Source organism: Triturus cristatus, chromosome 12 (genome assembly GCF_964204655.1).
Source record: "Triturus cristatus chromosome 12, aTriCri1.1, whole genome shotgun sequence".
NCBI classification, from domain to species: domain Eukaryota; kingdom Metazoa; phylum Chordata; class Amphibia; order Caudata; family Salamandridae; genus Triturus; species Triturus cristatus.
The window spans coordinates 240,482,756-240,496,300 of record NC_140595.1 but is presented as its reverse complement, the minus strand read 5'-3'; the positions used below and the strand labels follow the sequence as shown (position 1 = coordinate 240,496,300).

The following is a 13,545-nucleotide window of genomic DNA, read 5'->3' as shown; positions in this document are numbered from 1 at the left end:
GCATTTAGAAAGAAGTCAGCCAGCTCCCCCAGAGGGGACACCAAATAAGCATATGTATATTAAATACGGTATTTCTCCCAAATCCCTAGGAGTCCTAACGCGGTAGCAGCTAACAAAAACACTATGTCCACGTAAGTTCCCAAGGGGAAGGGGGTTTGGACGAGAGAGAGAAGAGAAATACCGGTTCTGTTGATAGCGCTGCGTCTCTAGGCCGGGAACTGCTGAGCACTGGATAGACAGGGCCTTGATGCAAGATTGCAAGGACTGGGGCCAGGTATAGGGATGGAGGCTTTAGTTCTGTAATGGAAAACTCAATTAGAGGGTTTCATAACAGTACTCAGCATAAAATTACAGTCACACTCTCAAATAGATACACAGAAATTAGGATTTGTGCATATAACAGCTTTTCTGGAAGAATGTCTTATTCTGTATTAGTCTTATACAGGTTTTGCTTGTCCTTAGCTTAACTGTTGATTTATTGTTAAAGAATGCACATTAAATCCTGTATTTTGATCAATGTTCGTGGATTATTAAAGTCTTTCAGTCTTTGGTTTTACTGTTCACTTCTGGAGTCCAAAGGTTAAAATCACTCTTTAAATGTCTTTCAATTTGAAGGCACAATTACTACAGAAAATACGTATTTTCTGTATTGCTAATCCTTGCTGGAGTGCCTTTCAGTTCAAGCACTGACTGGATTCTTTGCCCAAAAGCTTGCAAGGCTAAACACTGCCAGAATACTTGTAATATATTTAAAGGTTAAATCTGATACCTTAATCATGTGAGGAAAGGAGTCTGCAGTCTGCGCGCAGAGCATGAGAAAACCTTGAGTCACCTTCTCTGCTGTGCCTCTCTTACAGGAACTACAGTGTCTTTCAGTAGCAGGAAGCACCGGAGGAAGAGGAGAAACAATGCTGGACAGAGAACTGGAGCCGAAGATCAGCTGGAGCCAGGCAAGTGATCGGTAGTAATAAACGAAGCCAAGCAGTGACTGAAGGTGCAATGTGTCTTATATAGGCACAAAACACGTGTCTTACTGTCAGTTGATAAGTGTAATGGGCAACCCAATCTACCCTTGAGGGCTCGAGCAAAGTAAATAAACGCGTAAATATGCCTTCAAGGGATTTATTACAGTACTTTGTTAAGTTATTCACAATCGCAGTTGTGGGCAAGATTTAATATTTGCTTGCCAATTGATTTCTTTAATGTACTCTCTTTCTCTAACAACAAAGTTTCTTTATACTTGGAAATAGATCTCAGAGAAGATATATTTTAAAAGATACATATCAAATAATCTCCAAGAACACGGGTGTATATAAAAATAATCAATTTTATCTTGAGAATTCATCAAGGGTACTTGAAAATAATACATACAATGGAACAAGAAGGCACCAATCTGATATTTCAACCTTCACCGTTGCAATTGAAAACACTTTTTCACAATCACAGTCAAAAATAAATATTTGGGAAAGAAGTGTGCAGGTCGACGTTTCGGTCTCTAGGCTTTCATCGATGAGACCATCTTCAGGACTGAAATGTATTTATAACAGTTGACCCCTGAATTCTGTAGTAGGAAAATAAATTGTGTGCATCTGCAGCAGTGTTTTGGCCGTGACGTGGGCCCTACAGCAGGTAAATCTTAATCTTAAAGACGCGCGCCTGTAGCGTATATGGCATGCTGGCTCTGTCTAATTAGCGGACGTTGTTGCTTGTAAAGCGTATATTCAGACTGTTCCGCTTAAAAGTCTGTAGTCTCCTTTCGTGGAAATCGACTGGGGGATTATTGGATATATATCTTTTAAAATATATCTTCTCTGAGATCTATTTCCAAGTGTAAAGAAACTTTGTTGTTAGAGAAAGAGTAAATTAAAGAAATCAATTGGCAAGCAAATATTAAATCTTGCCCACAACTGCGATTGTTAATAACTTAACTAAGTACTGTAATAAATCCCTTGAAGGCATATTTACCCGTTCATTTACTGTCAGTTGAGCCATGCTTTAGGGAAATAAGCAATTACCAAGGCAAATTAAGTTGCACATGTTTTCAAGGATTTCTACATTCTTTCTGTGGAGGCACATTGAAGCAATTATGATAATGAAGTGCAACACATTACTCTGAGACAGTTGAAATACTGCACGTTACTCACATTGCCAGTTGGCACAAAGTTCACATGTTGTTTAACCAGTGCATGTTTGAACAAGCCATGGCTGCTTCAGCATTTCTCCCACACTACTGTATAACAGAATTGCACACAATAAGCACAAGCTAATGCAACCAATAATTCACATGCATATTAATCACTGCATAGTTGCTATAAATAAACACTGTGTCTGCAGTAAAAACCGTATTCAGGTTTACATCAGGGTTTGTGTGGTTGAGCAGTGGCAAGTGTTATGCTACCCATGACATACACACACTTCATCACAACATCATATTTTCAAAAGACAACTACCAACTCGCTGAGGTTCACTATCATAGTGCTGAAGTTGCACCTGACCCCTTCTCAGACGCTGCCTTTCATCTGAGCTGGACACAATGCAGTTTCTGGCTTATTCTCCCAAATGGTGAGTCCAGATTATATAGGCTATGATACGATGTTCCACCCTCTATCCTGGGTTTTGGCTGCTGGGCCCCATGGTCTCTTGAATCCTGCTTGCAACACAGGCCTGTTGGCATATGCGGGCTCTGCAATGGGACCTGAAGTTCCACTGGGCGCAACATCAGGGTAATCTCTGACAGGTCCAGATCTTGGAGGGCACAAAAAAAGATATGCTGGGGCATGTCCAAGATGGCAGCGTGAGCGGACGAGCCGGCCTGGAGCTCCGTCCCTGCCCGACAATAAACATCTGAAAGAGCCCCCACCGCCCAGTCCCCGCCGCACCTGAAGGGGCCCGGGTTGCACTGGAGGACGAGCGGAGTGAGCAGTGGAGTCTGGCTGGGCGCATACCCCGCTATCTGGCAAGACCCGAGAGACGCAGGGGGCGGGGCCTACTGCGTGGTCTGGCGGGTGGTTGCTGCGGCCAGAGTGGCCTTGCAGAGATCCTCGCCGGGGCTGAAGAGAAGCGGCGACCAGCAGTGCTTGAGACCAGCCCTTGCCGACAACCTGCAAACGATCAGCGGATCAGAGGCAAGGAGGGAGTCCCGCACTGGGACTCCGACGGTGGCGGCCCTGCATTGATCCGGCACCGTCGCTGTGGCTGCGGTGGAGGCCTGGGGACCCGCTTGGGCAACGACGATGACGTCCTGACTCGGGGTGAGGGCGCAGCTTCACCTTCCCCCCACACTAGGGTCTGAGTCTGTGGTGCCGAGGCCTACCGCGTGGATCCGGTGAGCAGATACTACGACCTGGGCGGCCTTCCAGAGATCCACACCTTGGCTGAAAGGAAGCGGCATTCAACGGCACCTGAGATTGGCCCCCATCTGCGAGCTGCAGGTGGTTGGTGGAGCGGGGGAGGAAATGAAGTGCAGGCGGCAGCCCTACATTGAGCCGGCACTCTTGCTGCAGCAGCCGTGGAGGCCCGGGATCCGTTGCGGCATCAGCACTGGCGTCCCGGCTTGGGGAGAGTGCACAGCTTTCCCGCGGCCTCCTCTGAGCCTGCATCGCCTCCCCTCACGTCAGAGACTGAGCCAGCTGCGCTCCGTGTGTCATCTGGGAGTAGGCCTCCCAGAGTGAGCGCCCAGTGGGAGGCTGGGCCGGTTCTACAGCTCTTCGGCACGTGATCGGACTGCAGTCGGTATGGGGCTCTCCCTGGAGGCACCCTAGCTCCTGGACCCTGAGGACCTCAGGATACTGCTCCTGCCAAGCATGGGCCTCGACTATTCCTTTGACAATACCAGGGGTTCTGGTGGGGCCTGTGTGGGCCTTCTAACGCCTGGACAGGGCATCGGGGGCCCCCAAGGAATATGTCGGAGTCAGGTACACCCAAGCTTATGGACCCAGCCTGAACCTTCTGTCTAGGAGTGGCCCTGCTCCTCCCCAGTGGTGTATCCACTCTGATACCTTTGGGTCTAGCCAGCGCTATATAAAACCGTTTAAATAAATAAAAATTAAGAGGGGGCTGTTGGCCTAGGCTCTTACCCTCTACTCCGCAGACATGGTATTCCTCCAAGAGAGGCATCTGATGGAACCCAATTGCGTGCCGCTGGAAGTGGCTGTTCTGTTGTGGCAGGTCATTCGGTTACACTATCAGATCGCAGCCTCTGCAAGACATTCAAGTGGACCCCCCCAGCTAGAAAAATTGTCTCCCACACACTCATAACCAGCAGATTGGACTACGGTAACGCCCTCTACGCCGGAATCAACAAATCCCTCCTTCACAAACTCCAGACCATCCAGAACACTGCGGCCCGACTCATCCTCGGAATTCCACGTCACGAGCACATGACCCAAAACCTGAGAGACCTCCGCTGGCTCACCGTCAAAAAAAGAGTAACCTTCAAGCTGCTCACCCATGCCTACAAATGCTCTATTACTTACCGGTAATCTTCATTACTCCTGGTCCCGTTGTCCTCGTCCCATTCAATACTTATGGAGAAATACCAAAGCAGAAAAGCCGGCCTTCCCAGACAAAACAGAAGCCAACCCAGGAAACCACACCAAGGCAGCCACCGTCAGAAGCAAAAGGCAGAACCGGCGAAAACCCAAGGCAGAGCACCCAGACAGGAGGGAGCCCCAGCAAACCCGAAAGCACCCAACAAAACAACGGGAGAACATCCAGACGACCAGTCCGACAACCACCAAGGACACAAGCCCACAGCAGGAACACCCCACAGACAACCAGAGAAGGGGGGAGCAAGGACACACAAGCCAACCGCGGCAAGAACAAAACAGCGAGGCGGCCACCCAAAGCGAAAGCCAAGGTCCACCAGGCCAGCAAGCCAGAACAGGGCAACAGGAGCCAACCCCAGGCACAGAGAATCCACGAGAGCCGAACACAGGCCCCGAAAGAAAGAAACACCCATCGGACAAGGCGGCCCAAGAAACACGAAGCCCCAACAAAGGACGACCAAAGAACCCCATGGAAAAAAAGGCCGATAAGTCCACCAAGGGCAAACCAGAAGAGAAGGGAAGCAAAGGCACCACTCCAGAGAGACCAGAGAACAAACCCCAGAACCCCCCAGAAGAACAGCAGGCCCCACGAAAAACAAAAGGGCCAGCAGCATCCCACAGCCCGGCAGCACCCAGCCAAGAAGACAAGACAGAGCCCAGGGACAGGGAAAGAGGGAAAGCCAAGGCACCGGGGAAAGAGGCAAACAAACACCCGGAAGCCAACGCACCAGGCCCGAGAACCGGAAGGAAGCAGACCCAGCAGGGACCACAAAACCAACAGGCCGAAACCGACCAGGAAACAAGGCCCCAAGAGAACCAGCACCGCCAGGGAGCCCGACCAGCAAGAACCGACAAGAGCAACCAACCAGGACAAGGAGACCCCGGAAAACCAAGAAGAAAAGGGAACAGGAGGAAGCACATGAACCCAAGAACACAGCCCCAGCAGAACACCCCAACTGCCGACCTGCAGAAACCGGAGCAGGAAGCCGCAGCCCGAAGAGGGCACACCCCGAACACTAGAGAAGGAGTGCAACGGAACGGGCAAACAACCCAGAGAACCCAAGACCAGGGCAAGGAAACCCCAAGGGGGCCAACACCAGCCCAGACAAGCCCAACCACAGACAGGCCAGGCACAGACAACCCCAGACAACCCAAGCAGAAGGCAGGGGCAACACACAGAGGCCAGCAAAGACCGAGGGCCAACAACCCCAAGAGGACCCGAAGGAGCGGGAAAGACCCAACAGCACGGCAAGGAAACCCCAACCCACCAGGGGAGAGGAAACACAAAAACAACCCAACCAACAAAGCAACAGAAGCCAGGGCGGAAAGCACAAGCAAACCAAACCCCACAGCCCAGCACAACCCAAGAAAGGGCAAGAGCAGGGGACGAACCCCCAGGGCAGAAAACGGCAACGGAGGATACAGTAAACGGGAAGCCAAGCCGAAGCCAAGCAACCCGCACAACCAGACGGACCCGAAGGACCAACCCACAAGAAGGGGAAGGCCAAAGCAGGGAAGGCCCCAGCAGAGCACAGGCCAGAGAGCAAACAGCCCCGGCGCCGCCCAAACGAACACCCAAGAGGAGGCCAGCAGGGAAACAGGAGCAGCCGACAGACCCACAAACAGACACCGACAGAGCCAAGAGGACACAACCGCAGACAGCAGGGAGCAAGGCCGAAGGCAACAGGCAACCACAAGGAGACACCGCCGAGGCCAAGCAGAACAGCCCCAAGCCAGCAGACCAGGAGGACCGAAAACACGGACCCCGGAACAACAAGAGAACAGGGATATACCAAAGCACAACCCCGGCAAAAAGACCCACCATAAAGGTAGGGACAAGCACCCCCGTCCACAGGGAACCAAGCCGGAAAAGAACACCGCAGGCCAGAATAGACCCAGCGGAGGCCAACAGAACCCGGAGAACCAGCTAGGCAACAAAATCCAACCGACCCAGAAGCACCCCTGAAACCAGACAAGACCACAGGAAGCAGGGAGGAAAGGCCGAAGGAGGAGGCACCGCCATCAGCCAAGAGGCCAAACACAAGACACCCCAGGGGAGCCAGAAGCCACCGAGGCACCAGAGCAGACGCGGCGCCCAGAACACCACGCAGCAGCGGGGACCAAAGAGGACCGAACAGGGCACCCTGAAGCACACCAGCAAGAGAGACAGACCCCGAAAGCAGGCCAGACCAGCACCACAGCGCCCACCAAGAACCAGCAGCCCGGGGAAGCAGAAAAATAGGAACGCAACCTCTCCCGAAACCTAAGCAGGCGACCCCAAGCAGGAGACAAGCCAGCCCCAGGGAGGAAAGGCCACAGGCAAAACCCCGCAAGCCAGGACCACAACATCGCGGCCCAGGACACAGCCAAGGAGCTCCAGCACTCAGCCCAAAGCAAGGTCCCGCAGACAACCAGGGCAAACGCAGCACAAACAAGCACGCCAGGAAGAACCACGCAGAAGCGTAGGCAAAGGCAACACGGAATGGAACCAAGAGAGCCAAAACAGCAGCAGGATAACAGAGAGGAACAACCAGGCACTGCAGCCACAGGCCCACCCAAAAGGATAAGCAATGGGCAGAGACCCACCGAAGCCATCAAGAGGCACCAGAGCCACGAACTCCAAGTACAGGCCAGGGCCGAGAATCCCCAAAGAAAAGGACTACAAGGAGCCCCAGCACCAGGAAGTCCCAGGACAACCAACCGAGCACTGAAAAAGAACACCGCCAGAGCAGAGCCACAAGGACTAGCCCCCAAGCGTGTAGCACAAGCACAAGCAACAAGTGCCAGTACCCAAGAGACAGAAAAGCACGTGAACACAGGCATGCACAGCCGTAAGCAGAGCAACCGAGCAGCCAAGCAAGTGCCGAACACATATGGCAGCAAAAAGCACCCAGCCACTCCACCAGACAACCGAGAGGAACCGCACCAGGCACACGGAAATGCAACATGGCAGGAACGCCGTACATACGACCACCTAGCCAACCAGAAGCTGGAGAAAGCAACGAAGCGGGAGTAGCCGCTGGGCTCCCACACACCAGCAAAGGCAATCCTAGCCGGGTCGCGCCCGGTCGAGTAAGCGAGCGAGCCAAGCAGACCCAGCAACATGACACACACCCTACAGGCCACAGAGTACAACCCACCGGCACACCACCGCATCCATAGCAAATGGACGCACCGACGGAGGCTCCAGGCACCGAAAACAGATGGCAACCATAACCCAACCCAACGGGACACATGGAAACGCCAAAAAACGAGTGCAGTGAAACAAAGGAAGGCATGGCACCAGCAAGGCACACACAAGCAGGCATGAACACAGCCGTGCGCATGGCCGCGGCAGGAACGTGCACACAGTAGAACCAGGACCAAGCACAGGGGGAGACCAAACAAAGAAAGGACAGAGGCAACGCCCATGAAGTGTCCGCACTGACGAAATGCACAGGAAGAACGACAGAGGAGAACAGCGCCCAAAACTGAGCGCACGCGTCCCGGAATCACCTCAGAACCACTGGCACAGGCCATCGGGCACGGTCCATCGGCTACACAACGGCAGACATGCACAACGAGGAGCATGAACCAAACATCAGGAAGTGACACGCAAGCAGCTCCCGCGCAGAAAAAGAGGCCACACAGAGCAGCGCCAACAACCGGAGACTCTGAAACCACCAAGCCACACCTGAAGGAGGAGCTCACTGCAGGGAGGCAGCAGGAAAAGGCCAATCCACAAACAAACAAACGTCCCGTGTCACACTCTCAGGAGGAGCAGCGTTTGAATCACAGCACCCTTTCGGGCCGTTGCGCGAAGTAATTGCAACAATGCTGTATGCGTGTCAGCAAGAACATATCACAGCAGACACCAGCCCCAGACCGTCTTCACTTCAAATCATACCACAACGCATGAAGGAAAGCACCCTATATTTTTTATATTACTTCAGGCAGCGATGGAAGGGCAGCACATGGAATACAGAGATTCGCGCATGATGACGCAGTTTGAGCAAATGCAGAAGCCGGGACTCACACCCATGTACACTTTACATAAGGCAGAGCAACCTAGCCAGCAGGGCTGACTCACCAGCTCGGGAAGGCATATTCAAAAAACAAACCGCTATACGGGACTCACCCGGGGGGACTCCATACAGCAACAAGGCCCCCCCCACCACCACCTTCCACACGAAGCCGCCGGCAGACCAAAGCAGCAAACGCACCCCCACAAGTCCGGGGAGGATACAGGAAGGCAGGTACAAAATGCTCGGCATCCACCCGGCCAAGCCACAGGAAGAGGAGCAAGCAACCCGGAAGGACCCGGGAGGCCGGCTCACCAGCCGCAAAGGGCCGTCAGGAATCATCACGAAGGGAAGACAAAGAGACGGCCGAAAACCAAGCCTCCCAGCAAGCCCAGCAGACCGGAAGGCAAGGAACCAAACACCCCAACCGCACAGCCAGGCAGCCGGATGGGGTGAAACAGGAGAAAAAGCCACTCAAGCCCAGCAGGAGCAGCACCAGCATCCACATCCAGATTCTGTCGACAGACAGAAAAAAAAAAGAACAGGGGGAATGCTGGGTAAGTCCTCCTTATGTACTCCCAGTGGAAGGGGCGGGGTAAGTGTCCCAGCATTCTTTTAGTCTTTTTTCTGTCGGGAGATGGTTATCTCCATAAGTATTGAATGGGACGAGGACATAAGGGACCTGGGGGTAATCCCCCACAACATCGGATTCAAATACCACAATGAAATAGTATCTTTCCACGTACCCAAAAGAAACCTCCGCTCCACGACCTCTCCTAGCAGAAACACCTCGCATCCGCAGAACCAGATCAGGGGGGGAAGAGCCTTCTCCCACGTCGCGGCATAGGCCTGGAACGAGCTCCCACCCAACATGTGACGCTTCCCTACCTTGCACACCTTCAGGATGAGCCTCAGATCTAGCTCTTCGGCTGATCTGGGGTTGCACCCCCCACCTTGCGCCTTGAGACTCTCACGGGTGAGTAGCATGCTTTAATAAACCCTGATTGATTGTCTCCAGGGCTTTAAGTGGGCCTGGTCCTAAAAACCAGATTCCGAGACAAGTCCCGATCAGGCTCTCCATTTGTACCCTCACCCTCAGGGTGGAAAACGTAACTCTGCAGCAATACCACCCTTCGCTACAACTTCAGAGACTTGTTCTGGTTCTTTCAGTCTCATCATTTTTAGAACTGAAACATTTTCAATATTTTGTACAACAAAGACATAGTTGTTGCTTTTTTAGGTCTCGCCTGGCGAAAGCAGTGCATGCGCTGCTCTCGCCATGGGGAGGACCTTTTGGAATCGATTCAGCCAAAGCTGAATGCACGCGCGTCCAAATGGACAAAGATGGCTGCTCTCTCCATCTGCAAAGCTAAACATACACGCGTAGGAACAAAAAAAATGCACGCGCATGTGGACAGCCCAACACCATCTTTGTGCACACGCATTTTTTGTCTCTACGCGTGCATGGTGGCGTGCTTTCGCTTTCCCAGACAGGCTGAAGGGCCTGGCGTCAGTGCTGTGGCGCGCACAGCCACCGCTCATTGGTAGAGTGATCAGATCCTGTAATTAACTTCATTGTCTTGGTGATGGTATTTAATCTTTTCTTCAGCTCTGGGCAGTATTCTGCTTTGGCCCTATGTTCCCCTCTATCTATGTTCTCTACAGGTTTCTCAAAGCTCCTGTTCTAGTTCTCCCATCTCTGATCGAAGTCGAGTCTCACAAGCTAAGGAAGTTAACTTCCGAAATATGTGGCTGTCTTGAAGCAGGACAAAGCAGTACTCTTGCAGCACGAGCATCAGGTCCAAGAATACTTATAAATGTATGTTTCTTACAGAATGCAGGTCTGGGACATTGAGACTAAGAGGAGTCTTGCTCAAAATTCTGCAATTTGCAGACCCATTTAAGACACCGAACAAGTCTATCCCGCTCCTAAAACAATAAATCATTCGTACAAGGACCACAACCCATAATACATTACAGCTCTACCGAGGCCCTCGACAAGCCAGCCAATCAGACGCAAACTCCGCATGCATTCACAGTGTATTCCCTAGGGCTTTCTTGCCATTCCTCTTGGCCGAGTCGGGTTAGAACGTGCCGCGGCTTGGTTTCGGCTCACCCAACTATTCGGTTATCTGTCATCTGCGACTAATCCTGCCCATTGTTCTTCCTCCAGATTGGAAACCTGACACACGAGGATTTTGTCACCGTTTTCCCGTCACCCCCTCCCTTACCCATGCTCTGGAGCAGCCATTGAATCTTTGCCGGGCATTATGGTAAATAAACATGAACCAAAATTAGCCACCAGGGTCTGACGGGTACAGGAAATAAGCACAGGCACCAAAAGTGACCCCCATTAGTAAATCGGAAAGCTACAAATGCAGGCCATGTTTGCAAATTGTACCAGTTTTTAATTAGTAAGGACGCGCTATATAGGTGTTCTGCGAGGAATGTAACACTGCACCAATCCGAGCTTGCTGCTGGCGATGTTTGTCTTAATATCAGGGAAACCAATGGCTAAAATGGCCCAGCAGGTCATAAACCAGACCTGCCGGACCAGCTGGTTGGGAACTGCCTGATTGTCCTTGAGGCCAGTCCGACCCCTGCCCATCTCTGCTCCTCCAAATTGACCACCCAATTATTTGCTCATGCCCTTGGTTTGGATACCCCATGTTCCAAGCAGGGGGGCAGAAGCAGCTCTCGAATGCAACTTCGGCCGAGATTTCAAGTCTGGCATATGCGGGACATCAGCCAAAAATTGGTGGCCTTTCCGGTGTATACAAGTATATACACTCTAAATAGGGTAGACAGGACATCCAGACTGGATAAGGGACATTTTTTGTGTTTCTATGGTGTTGGACTGGGCCCTTCTGGTAGGTTCACCCCTGAACTTTTTGCCTTAAGCTCTGACATATTGGTAGTGATTTTTGGCCTCTGCGCACTTTAGCACTGTGGCACAGTGTAAAGTGCGTGCTCTCTCTGAGTGTGTGTGGTGAGATTGGCCTGCCCTCCCATAGGAATGCATGGAGGATATGTGTGTCCATAGTAATTCCTGATGTGAGAGGAGTGCAGGGTCGAATTTAGTATGTGCGAACTCGATAGGATAAATGCTGCGCAATGGTGTGCGCAGATATATGGCGACTAGTGGAGAAGTGCCACTTCTAGAAGTTGGCCTTTCTGTGTACTGTGTGTCTACCTGCCTGATGTGGAGTGCATGTCTGGCTGGTGATTGACAGGAGCTGAGAGGGCTGGGGAATTCCAGGAGCCAGGGTGAGTCTGCCCGGTGGTGAATGGAGAGATCTGCATGTAGATGGGAGGGAGGAGTTGCACCTGGGACCTGAATAGGACTGTGCTTTCCCTCCACAATGCTGGCTCCGCCCCCTGTGGTGCGTCTGAGCACCTAGCCCCCACCTGACAAAGGAGAGAGGAGATGAGCAAAACAAAGTGCTCCAAAACTCCCCCAAACCAGTTGCATCTAGTTTTTCCCCCAGCCCTGTGCTGTGTCACAAAGGGAAATGTTGTATAAATATAGGGGCTGTGACCCAATGAAAGTGTTCACTCTTGGTGTGCTGTTCCTGCGGGACGAAGCGGTACAAAAGGGGGTGGTGATGACAGAGCATCAGAACCAATCAAACACTCACACCCAGTCAACAGATCCGGGTTTGATTCATCACCGTTCTTTAGCCCACTCTGCCACCCCAGTTCAGACATGGCCATATGCAAATCAGTCTGACCCTGTGCCTCATGGGAAAAGTCCAGCCCGAACTGCCAAGCCATGCCTTCCCTGGACCGGAAACAAGCTTCCTAGGACCGGTTTCTGGCATTTCAGCCGTCTTCATCCAGGCTTGCTTGAATCCAGTGGCAAAGTGAGCAAGGGACTCACGTCTGAGCATACCCTGCCAACTTATGGCAAACAAAGCGGTACAAAAGGGGGTGGTGATGGACAGAGCATCAGAACCAATCAAACACTCACACCCAGTCAACAGATCCGGGTTTGATCCATCACCGTTCTTTAGCCCACTCTGCCACCCCAGTTCAGACATGGCCATATGCAAATCAGTCTGACCCTGTGCCTCATGGGACGTGCTGCTGGTGGGGCCCAGGAGGGACCGCCATGGGGGCTGCCTCCCTGCTGGAGGACCCTGTGTGCTGGCCCCTCAGCCCTGCCTTGCCCCTGGTTACCTGAAAGACTTTTTGGGCCATTTGCTTTATTCTCCTTGCCCCAGGACTTTGGCTTCATCTAGCGCCTGGAAGCGCTATCCTTTAATTGCCCAGCTGAGGAGGAGCGTGGGCTGCTCAGCGCGATGCTGTTTGCCTCGTTGGAGGAAATCCCCACCGGAGGGATTCCACCGTGAGGCTACCGAGGGGTTTGCCTACCCCGCTTCGTGATTTTAATTGCAGGTGCCCACCCTGCATTATGGACACATGGCCGCGTATTTCTATTTTAATTGCGCGGGTGCCCACCCCGCGACTTTGCCATTATTAGATTGAGCGGCTGCCCACCCCGCTTGCTATTTTTTGTAGAAAGAGGGAGCCTCCCCTCATGAAGCCCGGAGTGAAGTGGCTGCCGCGTCAACCCAGCCGTGGCCGACCGGAGGTCAGGCAAGTCTGCCTGTGACCTGGGCGGGCTGGAAGGAGTTGCAGGGCTCCCATGAGCTGTGGGGAGCCCCGGAAGAGGAGTTAGCCCGGAGCCTGGTGGGCTCCATATCCCAAGTCCCGGTCCCGAGAAGGGGGACCGGGTGAAGTATGGCACGTGAAGAAGGCGGGGCTCCCGTGAGGAGAGAGAGCCCCGCAAGCGCCGCAGCCTGATTCCTGCGGAAGGGGCACGAGGTACATTGCCGGTGCCTGCCCCCGCCGCATTCACAATGAGGAGCCATCCCCCCCGCCAAGAGCCAGTAAGTTGAGACGGCTGGGGGGGGGGGGGGGGGGAGGGGGGGGGGAGGCCATACGTCTGCACCCGGTGCCAATTTTGTGAGCGGGCCCGCAGTTGCGGGATGCTC

The 13,545-nt window shown here is 52.8% G+C and overlaps 1 protein-coding gene across 3 annotated transcripts in view; it reads right to left on the bottom strand.

Moving 5' to 3' along the window:
• DUSP23 (dual specificity phosphatase 23) overlaps window positions 1-13,545 on the bottom strand; it is a 104,047-nt gene that overhangs the window by 86,401 nt on the left and 4,101 nt on the right. For 2 of the 3 annotated variants that reach the window (XM_085639858.1, XM_085639857.1), the window contains exon 2: window positions 182-297. The exons of the other annotated variant lie outside the window; for it this stretch is intronic. The gene's annotated coding sequence lies outside the window, so the exon portion shown is untranslated. The remainder of the gene's footprint in view (window positions 1-181; window positions 298-13,545) is intronic. 3 annotated transcript variants of the gene reach the window in all.